This window comes from Vespa crabro, chromosome 1, assembly GCF_910589235.1.
Source record: "Vespa crabro chromosome 1, iyVesCrab1.2, whole genome shotgun sequence".
NCBI lineage: Eukaryota > Metazoa > Arthropoda > Insecta > Hymenoptera > Vespidae > Vespa > Vespa crabro.
In genome coordinates, this window is record NC_060955.1 from 14,370,471 (window position 1) to 14,386,093 (window position 15,623).

The 15,623-nt window shown below is 29.9% G+C and overlaps 1 protein-coding gene across 2 annotated transcripts in view; it reads left to right on the top strand.

Moving 5' to 3' along the window:
- Positions 1-698: 698 nt before the first annotated feature.
- Positions 699-15,623, top strand: part of LOC124428670 (UNC93-like protein) — a 34,760-nt gene continuing 19,835 nt past the window's right edge. The window contains exon 1 of one of the 2 annotated variants that reach the window (XM_046973226.1): positions 699-819. The gene's annotated coding sequence lies outside the window, so the exon portion shown is untranslated. Of the gene's footprint in view, positions 820-867; positions 1,493-15,623 lie in introns of those variants that run through there. The other variant, XM_046973050.1, reaches the window with a different exon arrangement.

Sequence of the window (15,623 nt, forward strand, 5' to 3'; positions counted from 1 at the left end):
ATGATTTCTCTAATTATGGGTGCGGATCATCGTGACAAGACTTTCGGATGATTTTCAAGGTTAGTATAAGAATGAAATCATCGATTAGACTTTTGCAAAAATATTTTATTTAGAATAAATTTCAAATTAGTTTTATTGTTTCAATTTCTATTTCAATTTCGATATTCGAATTTCGATTTTGATTTCGATTTTGATTTCGATATTCGATTTCGAAAGAAAATCAAATAAAAACATAGAACATATACTGCATATTATACGATTGATTTTGTCGTTAAGATGTATCGATATTTTCCTGCATTGTTTTAATGTTCTTCGTCTTTTTCAAGCTCTATATTATTATTGTTTTTTAATCTGTTTTACGAAATATAAACAAATTCGTTATAGCGCTACATAATACTTTAATTGCAACGTAATATTTAAGTTGTAATGATAGTAATTTTTTGTAATTACAATATCTCAAGAAAACATTATTTTTATATAAGAAAAAAATATTCGCATATATATATGATTGGTTGTCCTTTTAAGTTCAATAGTCCCTCTAAAAGCATGCTTAAATATGTAAAATAATTTAAAATAAATAAGATGTATAGATCTGTGCAGGAAGAAGTATCCGATAATTTACAGCATAGTAAATGTTTATGTTTGTATGCGCGCGCGCAATAGAGTGCACGGCCAGTGACATAGAAAGCGGTTGGAGGGAAAGACAGTGTGGTACTACTACCTGGCAGCAAAACTGAATGTCCACGGATGACGAACAGTGAGCTCGTGCGATGTATAAAAAGAGAAATAGCAAGAAAAATGGAAGGAAAGAAAAGGAAGGTGTGTGCGTGTATGGCATATGTGGTATATGCATGAATTGTTAGAAAGAGAGGGAGAGAGGTTAGAAGGAGAACGACAAACTCGAGTCGGCGAACCGAATCCGCTCACCGATTCCAAAGTCCGCTGGCAGGTTCAGTTGTCTTCGAATCCCCGAACTGTTCGGACGTAGTTTGGGCCGAGTGGTTTTTTCTATTTTTTCGTTTTTTAAACTGTTGCACATTTTATACATATTCTCCCTTTTTCTCGTTTTCTTCTGCCCTTTCTTGTTATTTTGCATATGCGCGTGCACGCGTTACGTTTTCGCAAATTTCTTAGGGTATAAAACGCGCGAAATTTAGATATTCATGAAATGAATTTTGAATTTATTGCGTGTTATTGGTGCTTGAGGTATTCGCGTGCGTGAAACAAGAGAAAATCGTACTTTCTCTGTCTTCTGAAAGAAAAGCGATACAAGCTATAAAAATTTTGAGACCGAAAAAAATTGAGATTTGAAACGTCATTGACAAGGTTTTTTTGTCGAGCCCTTGAACAAAGCTTTTCTTTCTCCCGTTAGAAAATATTTTTGCGAGAACGGCTTATTTGGTTTTATTACGACGAAGATCGACGAGAAAGAGACGAAGAATCGAAATAGGCAAATTCTTGCAGAGAGAAAAGGAATTACACCTTTTAAAACGTGAGTAAAGTTCTGTTGATTTTTCATCTTCGAGATTTTCCAGATTCACTGTCGATACGACGCACGTTGCTTTCTTCGAACGTGAAAGGAAATCCGAGAAATTTTGATATTTTCTCGACGTATTAACCGTTCTTCTGTACTTTTGCCATTTTTTTGTTTTTTTTTGCCGTACCAAAGAAAAAATCGTTTACGTTGAAACGCTTTGAGATACCTATTGTATGATGTGAATGTAATGTATTGTTTTGAGCATCAATAGTTTATTTAGAACTATGCCGTTAAAAATAATAGATTTCTCGAAGGTATATTTGTCTCTTTGCATAAATTCCGAGCATTCATAAATGACATTTCCCATCGTCTCCTCTCCCTTCGAGGAGAGAAAACACGGCATGACACGTTCATTTATAACAATTTATTCTGGGCATGAAGAACGTAATTCTCAATTTGAATTAAAAATACCGTAGAATCCTTTGCATTCACATAAGTACCATATCTTTAGTCTATTCATCGTGACACAAGAAAACGATAATTATAATGAAGATTACTTTGAATTTAATCGATGTTTTTACATTAATCGATTATATTTTACTTTTTATCGTTAAAGATTGGAATTTAATTGAAATTACAGAATTTTTCAAATTCTTAGTCAAGATTCTTAACATATGTTACATGTAACATATGTAACATGTTTTTTTGTTTTCAATTGAATGTATTTAGTTTTTATTTTTCAGACTATAATACAATTATATTAATATGACGTGAACTTTAATATATAAATGAGATATCTAAGAAAAAATGATATTTTTGTTAAAATTATGTTTCATGCGTAACGTTTCCATCGATATGTTTAGAACTGTCATAAATAAACTACTTTTCTTTACTTTATATTTTTTATAATAACTTTGTTATATATTTATATCCTGAACTATCGGTATATGTGCACGTCCATTTCTCTGCGATTCATCTCTTTCGTTTTTAATTCGTCTCTAGATATGTTATGTGTGCGTGTATATATATATATATATATATATATATATATCACAAATACATATCATAAATATCATAAATACATATATATATATATCAAAAAAAGTTGTTTACAAATTTATTTGATACAAAGGGGATATCATATAATGCCAATTTTTTGTTTCTTATGCTTCTCAAGTTATCAAATATATATACTAAATATATATTACCAAATATATACGTATACATGAAATAAGAAATTCAGGTTTTTGTTTACAGCATGCAACCAACAGCCTTAACATTTCAGCTTATATATATACATTTATAAGAGTTTCAATTGTTTAATTGTTATGTAAGAAGAATAGGAAAAAGAAGCACGAATGGAATCTCATATTTGACGACTACATTATACTGTAACTTTTTTTTTTGGCCAAATATTCTTAATGATTATTTTATGGCTCTCTCGATAATTTAGCGTATCAATAATTGAAGCTATCATTAGTGAAGCATTCATTAGTGAATTAGAAAAACGATTATTCGGAGATTTTCTTGATTTTATTAAATTTTACAATAAAAAGTATCAAAATGCTAATACGAATACAGTTTAATGGTTTAATGGTTTAGTGTTCCTCAAACGAAACAAATTTTGTCAAGTATTAACGCGATTAAAATTTTTCGTAACATTTTAAATCAAAGTAATTTTGATCTTTAGTCGTTAATCTCGATAATATCGGCCGTTACAAAGAGATACGCGCATGCTCGCATGCAAGCAGAGGAAAGTTCAGCGGCTCCTTTCTAAGCGACATATACGTAAGTATTTACATGCATATATCGTATGTATTTACATAGTTTTTCTATCATGACACATTGCGAAGGAATTCAAATGGGCGGCATTGTGTAATGGTATCAATCGCTACTCGTAAGGAAAAAATGATTTTTCTTTTGAAACCGTATTTTTAAAATTCCTCTTCCCTCCTTCAAAAAATCGAATCTTCTGATTTGGTGTATCATGGAAATGATGCATAAACATAGAGAGTATTGGCGAATAATCTAATTTACGTTTTCCGATATAGTTGATGTTCTTCGCGCTTCAATATATCTATCGAAAGAGATATTTCTTCGTTATCGAAATTAAACTAAAATTACGAAATTCAGATTCTATTGGACGTACATATTCTTATTATCTATTATATATTATATACTCTTTTCCTCTCTCCTCTCTCTCTCTCTCTCTCTCTCTCTCTCTCTCTCTCTCTCTCTCTCTCTCTCTCTCTCTCTCTCTCCCTATCTATTTATTGAGCATGATACGCGAACTTTTAAAAATCTTAAACACGAAAATATTACCATGCGCATAATAGAAACGTAAGAGAGGAGGTAACAATACAAGATTCCTATCATCTATGGGCATAGGCACATGTGCTTCATTCATAAAAACAATTCGACTAGTTCGTGCGCGTAAAAACGAAAGTGCATGTCACTTGGGATAGAGTTTCATATTTCAATACGTGAAAGGGCAATATCTAGGAATATGAGTTTAACAAGATAACATTGATTCGCATTTCGATTTCACAAAACCTTGTTTCCACTGAAGTAACAATAAGTCATCTCGTCATCTTGTCATCTCTTGTTGCTACATGTTTCAAAATATTTTCAACAAACAGCGACTTATAGAAACATCTTGTTCACATCAAACAACATAATCTGAGGAACATTCGTGCTTTGTTTCAGTTTCAGGACTATATTATATAGACATTGAAGGATCATTTATTTCTGTTGTCACGTGTAGCCTCATGTTTTTCTTTGATATTCTCTGCTGAATGGAAATAGACAATAAATGGTGACATTTGTTACTAGGTACAAAAACTTGGAAAAATATTCGATAATAAACGGCGACTTTTTAAAAATACATTGAATATCAATAAAAATTCCCTCGCTGTTGCTTCAGTATGGATAAGGCTTAAGAGGCACAAACATAGACTCGAGAAAGAGAAAAACGAAAGAGGTAGATTACAAATTTATTTTTAAAAAAATATCACGAATACGCGCAAACAAATTTCGATCTTATTTAATTTGAGATTATGGAAGGTCGTTAAGATTCTTATTAATATTCTTTTCAGTTAATCGTAGACGATGACATGTGTATACGATCTAGATAACAAAAAGAAAATATAAGAGTACATTGAAAGTATTTAACTGTATATTTTGTCTCAAAGAACGGTTTAATTAAGAAAGGAAAAGATGAAAGAAGACAGTTCTCTTTATTTAATTCAATTTTATTTCATTCAGTTGTATATAACAAAGTGCATTTTTACTATCAACTTTTTAAATTGACCTAGACATATACGTAAAAGGTATACATAGTATAATAATAAATATGGGCGCACCTTTTCACCCAATGATTCGTTGTGAAATGGACGAGTGTTCATCGGCTGATCCCTGACGAAGACTTTCTAAACCGCGGCGGATACAACGCGCACGTTCTGACCACGTGGCTTCGTTTCACTGAAAGACTGGTAAACAAGGCTCATGTCGCGAAAAACTGATTATTTCGACGATTATTTTAATAAACTCTTTAATTATTATTTGATCATATTATTTGTTTGGATTTATAAAAAAAATTGGTGTAATTAATATACAAATGTTTCATCTAACTATATAATCAGTAGTTGCTTCGAATTCGGATTTGATGGTGGAAACTGTAGCAATGTGGTGAATTTTTTACTGTTCTGAAAAAGGAATTTACCAATAATTCGATCACTGTAAGAGAATTTTCAAGCGATGACTTGAGCGTTTTTATTAGTCAGTGAAATAAAATAGCAGAGTGATATTTCTATTAGAACAATATTGCGTATATATGTATATACACCTATATACATATATATCTACTAGAGATATATAAATAAATAATTACGTAAAAATAGTCGGAACTTTCTTTATACAAAAACGTTATGTTATCTTGGCATAAAACGAACATAACAAAAGTGTCTTTGACCCTAGAAAGGTAGAAAAGGTTTTCGTATTTCTAAAAAAAGTTAATGTGATTTATTAAGTTCATTCTCAGCAGGTTTTAGGTTGATGACAATAGTGAGAAAGATTTTATAACGACATTGGTTATTGCACGAAATGAAGCATAGCAATTTGAGACAAGTAATTTCGCAAAAATTCCACTTGTCCGATTTCCATCTCGATAATTACGCTTAAATTATTACTTCGTAATACATAATCCCAATACGTAAGTTATTCGTTTATAATATCGTTTTCTTGTCAATTTTACCATTGCCATTGTTTTAATTACACTTTTTATGAACGCATAATAAGCACAATCTTTGTGGATATTTCAATTTGTCGATCAATTTAATCCTTTGTCTTATAATATCGTTAATTCGTGAAACGGTTGTATGTGTCTAAAACAAGAAACAGGAGTTAGTTTTGTGGTAGTTACAGGTTTTATTAAGGTTTATATACAAATATATATTCATTAAAAGTAATCAGATTGTGTGATATATAAAATAATACATATCGTTTTATATTACAGTATTGTTTACCTTTCAAACGATCTAAAAAAAAAGACTGAACGTATAGTCAGATTGCTATGAGTTTCAGTGTGTGTGCGATTTTATCGTCGAGAATGCATACATTATTAAGATTTATCATCATTGAAGAAATTACAAGGAACTTGTTAATATTCTATGTATCTTGAAATAGTTTTTGGTTGCTGCCAAATGTTTCTTCAGATTTTTTTGTTTTTTAGCTACTGGCATCAAATATCGCCATTTGTTGCCTGTTTTTATTCGGAGTAGTAAAGATCAAAGGTAAATAAGAAACACGCGGAAACAGAAATAAATGCTTCTCCAAACTGTATATTTTGTAATCCGTTTCACAACCCGTTGACGTCGGCGAGGATAATGCGATTTACAGATATATATGTGTGAAATGTCCGAAATAGTGACATGAAATAATGATTTATTTATTAAGTTAATTGAAGAATACAGAAGATATGAATGTTCGTAGTTCTCTTCAGATAGAGATTATAAATGCAAAAATGTAGAAGACGATACATGGAGAGAAGGTGTTATCCATCTGTTAATAAACCATTAAGCTTCAATATATTTATAAATTGTATGTAATTTCTGTTGATTTAGACTTGATCGAATTCATAAATTTCGTTCTTCCATTTTTTTTATCAATGATAACAATAAATTCTGTAGCTACAATGAGCAAGTATTCTTTAGTCGATAGTTCGGAAGAAATTGACTTGTGTGGACAATTGGTTGCTAACAACCATGTAAATGTAATCTTGAAACTGAAATAAAATCCATATATTCTTGATTATGTTGTTTTAGTATTGACAAAATATTTCTGTAAATTCATATGTTTATTATAAATGTTTTGAAACATGTTGTAATAAGAGACGACAAAAAATTCGTTATCATTATTTAAGTGAGGACAAGGCTTTACGAATTAAATCATAAGCCACAAATATGAAAAATATATATTCTTCGTAAAAAATAATATTCTTCGATATCTTATTTTTGTCATTTGTGAAGAAAATTTTTTTCTTCTTATTGACATAAGAGCTTAAAAAAACATAATAATAATCTTGGAATGATATAAATGAAATAGTATATTTGTGCCTTGTAAGCTGCGCAGCTTTTGTTTCTGTCTTTTGCTTTTTTTTTGGTGGATAGTATAGTGTGACCGGTGCAGAAGTTGCCTACCTCTAATCTATATTGTCGTTAATTAAATGAAGCAGAATGTTGTTGATGCATATAGTACCTCATTGGATTGACAGTTTAGCTTTAGAATAGGAAATAATTTATTAAGATTAAGTTCATGTACCACTAATATTTTTCTATGTGAATGCATATCGTTTGTCCAATGTAATCGTTTGTTAAGAATAATTAACTTATATTGTTAATTTGTTTCATATTTTATGTTGGCATTGCTCGATCTTTCCTTTTTGTTCTATATGTGTGTGAATATATGTACATAATTTTATTCCAGACAAAATTAACTTTCTAATATCCAAACCATTTAAGTTAGCGATAATACTGTTAATACAGACGACGTAATAGAGCGTTAATAGTAAAAATGTAAAACGAACAAACCTGAAAAAGCAGAAAAACGACACAAAATAGAAGAACCTCTCACATTTACATAAATTATTCGATCGAATAATTTTTCATTTTATTTACGAAAAGAAACTAGGTTGATCGTATTTGATTCATTTTTAACAAAGTTTCCGTTAATCTAGTTGGGCCTACTATTTTAAGGATTGAACCAGAAAGAATAACAGAGAAGAAAAAGCTGCTAGATTAGCATATATTTTTTGACAGCAAACAATATGTCATTAAAATTTGTACGATACTTTAAATGATTGCTACAATCCAAATTATAGCATATTTTTGATTACTTTCACCTTGAAATATTGGAGTATATTTATTCACTTCGAAGATAGCACACAGGCACGCACACATACACACAAACACAAAAATGTCTGTTTTGAAATATGTTTAATAAGTTATTTTATGTTTAATTAATTTATTAAATAAAAATGATACGGCAAAATGCTTTTTAAATAAGTGAAATTTATCATATAATATTATCTTTATCTTCATAATCATTATCATTATCACTATCATCATTACTATTATTACTATTATTACTATTTTTATTGTTCATCGTTTCGTCGACATTGTTATCATTGTTGTTATCATTATTATTTTTTATTTTATGTCTCTCAAAGATTTTCATATTCTGTTTCAAACTAATACAATGAACTCCGTTAAGTTCATAATAGTAGAGATGGGATTTGAAATACTTTGAACTGTTTGGAATTTTTTTCGTTTATTTTGGTGAAAAATTCGAATTACTTTAAACGTGATTCGAAGTATGCAAAGTTATTAAAGTCTTAATAAAATTCGAGTCTTTCGTCACTTTTGATTATTGTAACTTCAAATCTAAGACTCTATTTATGAAATAATTGCGTATACGTACATGGCAAGTTGCATATGATCACAATGAAAAATTCTCATGATTCGAAGTGTCTCAGAATAAACGAAACTAATCGAAGAATCGAGGCTTATCAAGGCTTCGAAACCTATGCCATTTTAAGCTTTGAATAAACTTCGAAGCATTTGAAATTGTAGTTATTTGTTTATATTAGAAGCGACTTGTATTCAGTGTTTCAGTGTTTTTTATTACAATTTCTGTGATATTATAATTGGTACTAATGTTACTGTTTCTTGTTTCTAGAATTCTTTTATCTCTATTGCTAATAATACGTACTTTGTGATCTTTTCTTGTTTCTTTTATGGGATATTTGTATCATTCAGTATTATCATGTCGATTAAGTATATTTTCTTTCTCTCTTGTTAAAGGGTCTGACCACCCAAGAAGTTCGAAAAAAATCGATTTTTTGCATTTTTATTAACTTTGAAGTTTTGTAAACAATTTAACACGCTAATTGTCATGGTACTTTTCATGATTCCGGTGTAAAAAGCCAATTTAATTTAATCATATTATATTATTAAAAACTTTGATTATAGTACAGTAATCATCAAAAAGCATATAGAATGTATTAATGTGAAACACGTTATTTCTGCCCAATCTGTCTAAATAAGTCAGCCCTTTGCATGGAAAATTGTTTTAAAAATTATCACAAACAATAAAAATATTCTTTTGATGTTGATTTTGAATAAACTTTGTATGATTATATTTTCTGTTCATTTATTAATAAATTTTCTATTTATGTAAACCAATTTTGATTTTTTGTTCTCCTCCTTGAGGCTATCTATTCATATTTACACTGATATACTACGAATTTCATCGTAGCTGCACAAATATGACAAGTAAACGAACTACAAGATAACTCGTAGTTGACGTTCTAGGAAATAACGCAAACTATAAGTTATCTCGTAATTGGCAGTTAACATATTAAGCTATATCTATTCAAATTCGAAAAATTGACAGGGCTATAAGTGTTTCTTTCGAACGGTCGGACAGCTGCAAGTGGTGAGTCGCGCCGTTGGACTCGTACGTATTCGGCGCGTATATCTGTTTTATTGTGTCCTTTTGTATGTGTACGAAATTCTAAACTTTGTCACCGTTTTTCCCATAATCAGTAACGTTGTGAAGTGTAAGCCATGCAACAGTGATGTGAAGTTCATGGAATCAAGCATTTGTAGACTCGGTTTTACATTAATGATTTCATGTGACTCCTGCGAACCAACAGTGTTAATTCTAGTCCTCTTATAAAAAATAAAGCGCATGATATAAACAGACGATTTATTTAAGCATTTCGATTGTTAGCAATTGGTTTACGAAGAATAGAAAAATTGTATGGAACCATGGATTTACCGAAAGCGATGTACCAGTCGTTTTATGATACCATCATCGAGCACATTAATACTGCTACAAAGAGTGTGTGCAAGATGTCAATGAAAAATGCTGCGAAGGAGGAACAAAAATTGACAGCATAAATGGGAAAAGGCTCAGATTTTACTGTTTCTGGAGATGGAACTTGGCTCAAACGAGGCTTTTCTTTGCTTTACAGCGTGTCGATGATTATTGGGTATTACTCAGGCAAAGTGATAGATTTAATAATTAAATCTTCGTACTGCAAAACTTGTGTACGATGGCTATAAAAGCATTCTGTTGATGATGAACTTAATGTATCTGCAAATCGAGTATCGCTGCTATGAATTGTGCATGAAAGTTGATAAGCAGCGTTGCGATACTTCGAAGATCCGAGCACAAGAAAATACGAAAAACGCTCGCCAAGCTCGCAGATCATCTTAGAAAGAATTTCAAGATGCTCATTTTGCTGCTGAAGTCATATTGGCCAAGAATCGCTGATTAAATATGAGCAAAAAAAAAACCACTTTATCATCCAAATAATCGGACGCTTATTTTCTTTTGCATTTTTCTCGAAATTATATTTTTCAACTTAACCGAAAAAAAATCTCAGAAACTATTGGATTGATTGACTTGAAATTTTGACACAATACTCTCAAATACATCATCTATAAAGTGGCGTACGATTTTTGCGATACGTTAATTAGTTTTTTTAATATTAATTTTTCTGTTGTCAAGTATTTCGTTCACTCATCGACCATTTCTCAAGATAAAAAAAATCCGTACGCTAATTTGTAGCCATAATAACATTCACGAATAAGAAAATATTTTTGTTTTCATATGTACCATTACAGAGATCTTCCGGTCAGCGATGCGCATTCTGACGGAGGACCTCTGCGGTATTAGCTGCGGCGCCGCCATTTTTTAATATTTTTAATTAATTTGTATAAGACAGATTGTTTAAATTATTAACTACCATATGGCCAAAAATAAAAAATGTTTGTTTGATACTTTTAGTTTTATAGATTTTTAAAAATAAGTCCTGTTCCAATCGTTCTGTTCCAATAAAGTTTCTAGTCTACTATTCAAGTATGTTTTCTAGTGTATATTTGTAATGTGATGTATATGTTTGTAAAGATGATTTTGGATTGCTACTTTTTGGTATATGATTTTTGCTGTAGTGTTGTATTTGTCAATATAGTCTGTTTTAGCTAGAAATTTCTATATTTTTGTTATGTGTTCTATTGTTTTTCTGTATTTCTTCTATATGTATCTGTATTTATGGTCTCTTTGATTATTTATTTCCTGCAATTTCTTGTGTCTATAACGGTGTCTTGTATTGTTTGAATGAATCCCTTTTTTTCTGGGAATATTGAGGTGTGAGCCTTTTGTATGAGAGTTATTTATCTATTTATAGATCTTGTATGATGTATGGTTTTTCTCGTGTTGTCCTTTTTTGGACCATTGTTCTTTCTATTGTTCCGTCGTAGTTGTGAGTGTGCTTCTGTACATGTTTCTTGTTTTGATTGAGTAATGAATATTGTTTGTTTACTTTGACGACTACTTTGGAAGTGATATGGTTTTATTGTGTAAATAGTTTCTTAAGTTTTTTATTTGTCTATTGTATAACGCTTTTTATTTATTAATCCTCTTCCTTTTTCTTTTCTGCTAATTGCGATTCGTCCAATGTATGCATTTGGATGTAATTTGCGATGTTTCGTAAATTCTATGATTCTCCAATTCTGTGAGTTCTCGAATGAGGAAGTCAGGACAGGTATAGCGTACGTATTAACTACTTTAAAAGTATTTTTGGAATTGAGTTTTGGTTTGAGTTTTAATTTGAGTATATAAATGAGTCTCTGTTTGTATTTTCTTTTGAGTTACTAATTGATATGTATGTAGTTTATACCTGTGTTCTACACAAATCCGAGGTGTTTGTATGTTTCTTTTAGTTGCATGTTTTAAGCATTTCATTGTATAAGTGATTTTAATGTTTCTTGCGTTTTAAATTTCCCTCTATTTATGTGGAACATTTTATATTTGTTAATTTTGAACCATGCTTGTGTCTCTTGTAATTTCTTGTAATTTATTTTGTTATTTTGTTATTTTGTTATTTTATATAGAATAAATGATAATTATGTTGTGGTGTGCTTTAATGTTGATATATAGGTAGAATCATAATGCACTGAGACATTGCCTTGGATTATTCGTTTGTTAATTTTAATTTCATCCATTTATATGTGCGTTTGTCTGTAATTAAATGTATTGTTGTTCTCCATATTTGCATGACATTGAACAAGAAATTGTGTATATGTCTGTCTATTTTATATATTTCTAATATTTTAAGTAGTCAGCTATTTGGTATAGAGTAAAACACTTTTTTATAATCTATGTAACATGTGATTAGATTTCGCTGTTGTGTTTATATTTCATTCATGATTATGCTGTCTATTATAATCTGCTCTTTGCATCTTTTACTGGTTTTCCTGTATCCTTTTTGTTTCTTTATTAATATGTTGTATTGCGTAAAAAGTTTGTGTATTTTTCGGGTCACGCTTTGTTTTCGCTGGATGTCACAGTGTGACGAAAATGGGGAATGTGTTTATATACGTCCGGTACTGTTTATGACAGATTAATCGTCCATACACTGTGCCGAAGTCACTGGTCTCGGCAAGACTTTTTGTTGATAACGCACACAGTGACGAAATTACCTACGTAAACGTAAACGATAAAATGACTGTCTACTTCGCATGACCATAAATTCACAAAAAAAGTATGAAAGCAAAGGACACAATTTAGTTTCTTCGCTTTGAGGAACAAAAACGTGTGCTTGAATTCGAGTGACCGTCACTATGTTGGTATATTTGTGAGGAATTCGAATTTCCGTTAATATGAATTAATGAAATATCAGTGTAGATCAGAATTCTGCAGTATAGCAAATTTCTGCAATATTTTCTTTGTCACATCGATGTGTTGAATATCAAATATTGTGGCTAACAAATATGACGTTATCGTATTGAATTTGGACGCAGTCATAAAATGTGCCTCGTTTGTTTTTTGTTGTATTGGTTGGTCACACGATTTTGTCATCATACGACATTCTATGAAGACGTGGTCTTATAGTATCTATGATTATTTTGTATAACGTTGGTAAGTATGTAGTTGACTGAGTTTGGTATTTCTTGATTTTTCGGCTTACTGTATGTTTTCCCTTTTATTAAAAACAGTGATCTTCTGTGATATTAGTATGATTTTGTTTATTTGCTTTGTTAAATATTTATGTAATCTAATGAATTTCTTGTACTAGAGCTTTTGTATGTAGTCTATTCCAGGAACTTTTCAATTGTGGATTTTTGGATCGTTTTCATGAGTTTTTTGATTATGACTATGTGATCCTCTTGTTGACGTTTTTTTTGTGTTTATTCAAGTAATTGTATGTTTGTGTTGTTTGTGTTGTGATTATGTACTTTCAATATTTTATAATTTTTTCTAAACTTTGGTTTCTTTTTTTTGCTTCTAGATTGTAATAAAATTTATTTTCTCATTACTATTGAATAGCGCGTTTTGTGTTCTTTTCTTATTTGATTTTTTGTATCTTCTTAATCTTGTGGTTTAAACTGTTAGATTTTGTATCGATGTATCTAGTATTTCTATCAGTGTTTTTTGTTTATTATGTACGTATGTTCTTCATAATTCGCTTTGAATGGTTCTTCTGATTATATTGTGTTATTCTCCTGATGTCTTTTCTTGTTTTGTCTACATATTTGATTTGTCTGCTTTACCTAGATTTCGTTTGATTTATTTTTTTAAATGAAATGGTTCGATATATTTTGTTTATATCGCGTATTATGATCACGGTAGTTGCAGCATAAATTAATAGATGTATATCCTTCAATGTGTCTATTTCATTGATATGATTTTTTAGTGTGCTGTTAACTGTGTTAATAATATTAGACATGCGATTAGTATATATTAGTTTTGTTAATAATTTTTAAGCTTTTTTGCTAAGCTGATCTCTTTCCATTTTATAATGTGTTTCTATTTCTTTATTTATTTCTTCTGGAATATTTGTATTTGCTATTTGCCTATGTATTGTGTTTATATCTGTTCTATTTTGTTCTTTTTGGAGTTTATTTGTTTTTTCTTATTGTGTTGTATTTTTAGTTATTCAGTTCTGTTGTTATTTCTTCTTTGATTATCTATATTGTTCTGTCTGAGTTTTTATTTTTATTATTTTTTTCCGATCTATTAGCTTCTGTGACATGACTCTATGAGCTTTGTGAACATTTTATGGCATTCTAGTCTATATTCTGTTCGTATGGTTTTCAGTTGTGTTTTTATTATTATTATTATTATTATTATTATTATTATTATTATTATTATTATTATTATTATTATTATTATTATTATTATTATTATTATTATTATTATTATTATTATTATTATTATTATTATTATTATTATTATTATTATTATTATTATTATTATTATTATTATTATTATTATTATTATTATTATTATTATTATTATTATTATTATTATTATTATTATTATTATTATTATTATTATTATTATTATTATTATTATTATTATTATTATTATTATTATTATTATTATTATTATTATTATTATTATTATTATTATTATTATCATTATCATCATTATTGTGCAGGATGTTCGTGACGTTTCCTTGCATTCAATATTCGCGATAGAGGCTTATCGAATTGGCATAGAGTTTCCGTGACTGTTCTTCGTTTTCTTTTTTCGCGGATTGATTTACAAACAATGTTGAAAGGAGAGAGAGAGAGAGAGAGAGAGAGAGAGAGAGAAAGAGAGAAAGAGAGAGAATGAAAGAGAACACAGGGGGAATAAAACGGGCCGAATAACTGCTTTAGTTTCGAAAGTAGAATGTAAAATTTTTGTAAGATGATACGATAATAGAAACGTTTTGTATTATGTTTTTTAAAAAAATAATAGAGTATTATTTCTTTTTAAATGGAAATATTTATTGTAACGTGCGTGTGTATATTGATTCACGGAAATTACCACGATAGATTTCATTTGTGCAGGTGAGGCTAATCGGAATATCTCGATCAACTAATTGTAAAAGTCGGTTTCTAAAACAGCTTTTGCTCGGCAGAAGGTATGCCCCATTTGACGATTCTACGTTGTCAACGAAGTCTTAGTTGTATGATAAAATCCAACCGTAACCGAAGGTTCTGTGGATCGAATTTCTACATTTTCATCATCAAAGCCGATATCATTCTCGCGAATAAATGATAAAAGGAGCAGTAAGAAGTACCAAAAGACACCTTGCATAATTTATTTTTAACTTAACAACCTGCCTTTTAAGCAACTTTAAATTTAATTTTTCAAACGAATTATATAGCATCTCGATTTTTCTTCTTAGGAGATATGGGTCGATAATTATTCTTTTTTTCAACATCAATAAAAACAGAATCATTTTTCACCTGCATTCTCTTTTATTCGAATTTTCAGCAAATTATCATTTGTACATTTATTTTCTTTAAAAGGTTTTGCGAATAATCGATGTATGTAACGGCAAAGTTAAAGAGAAAACGCCGTTTGATACATCTCGAATTGTAAGTTAGACGTCGAATGCATAGCCAACGATCTATCTATATATGTATATGTTCGTATATACATATATTTTCAGTACACGCATAGATTCATTTCTTGAAAACAATGACACATCGGCTCCGTCAATCGCAATGTGCATCGCACGCGATCGTTAATAATTGCGATCGATAAGTAAGAGGTGAGTCAGCGCAGTACGCACGTGGCTAGTGGT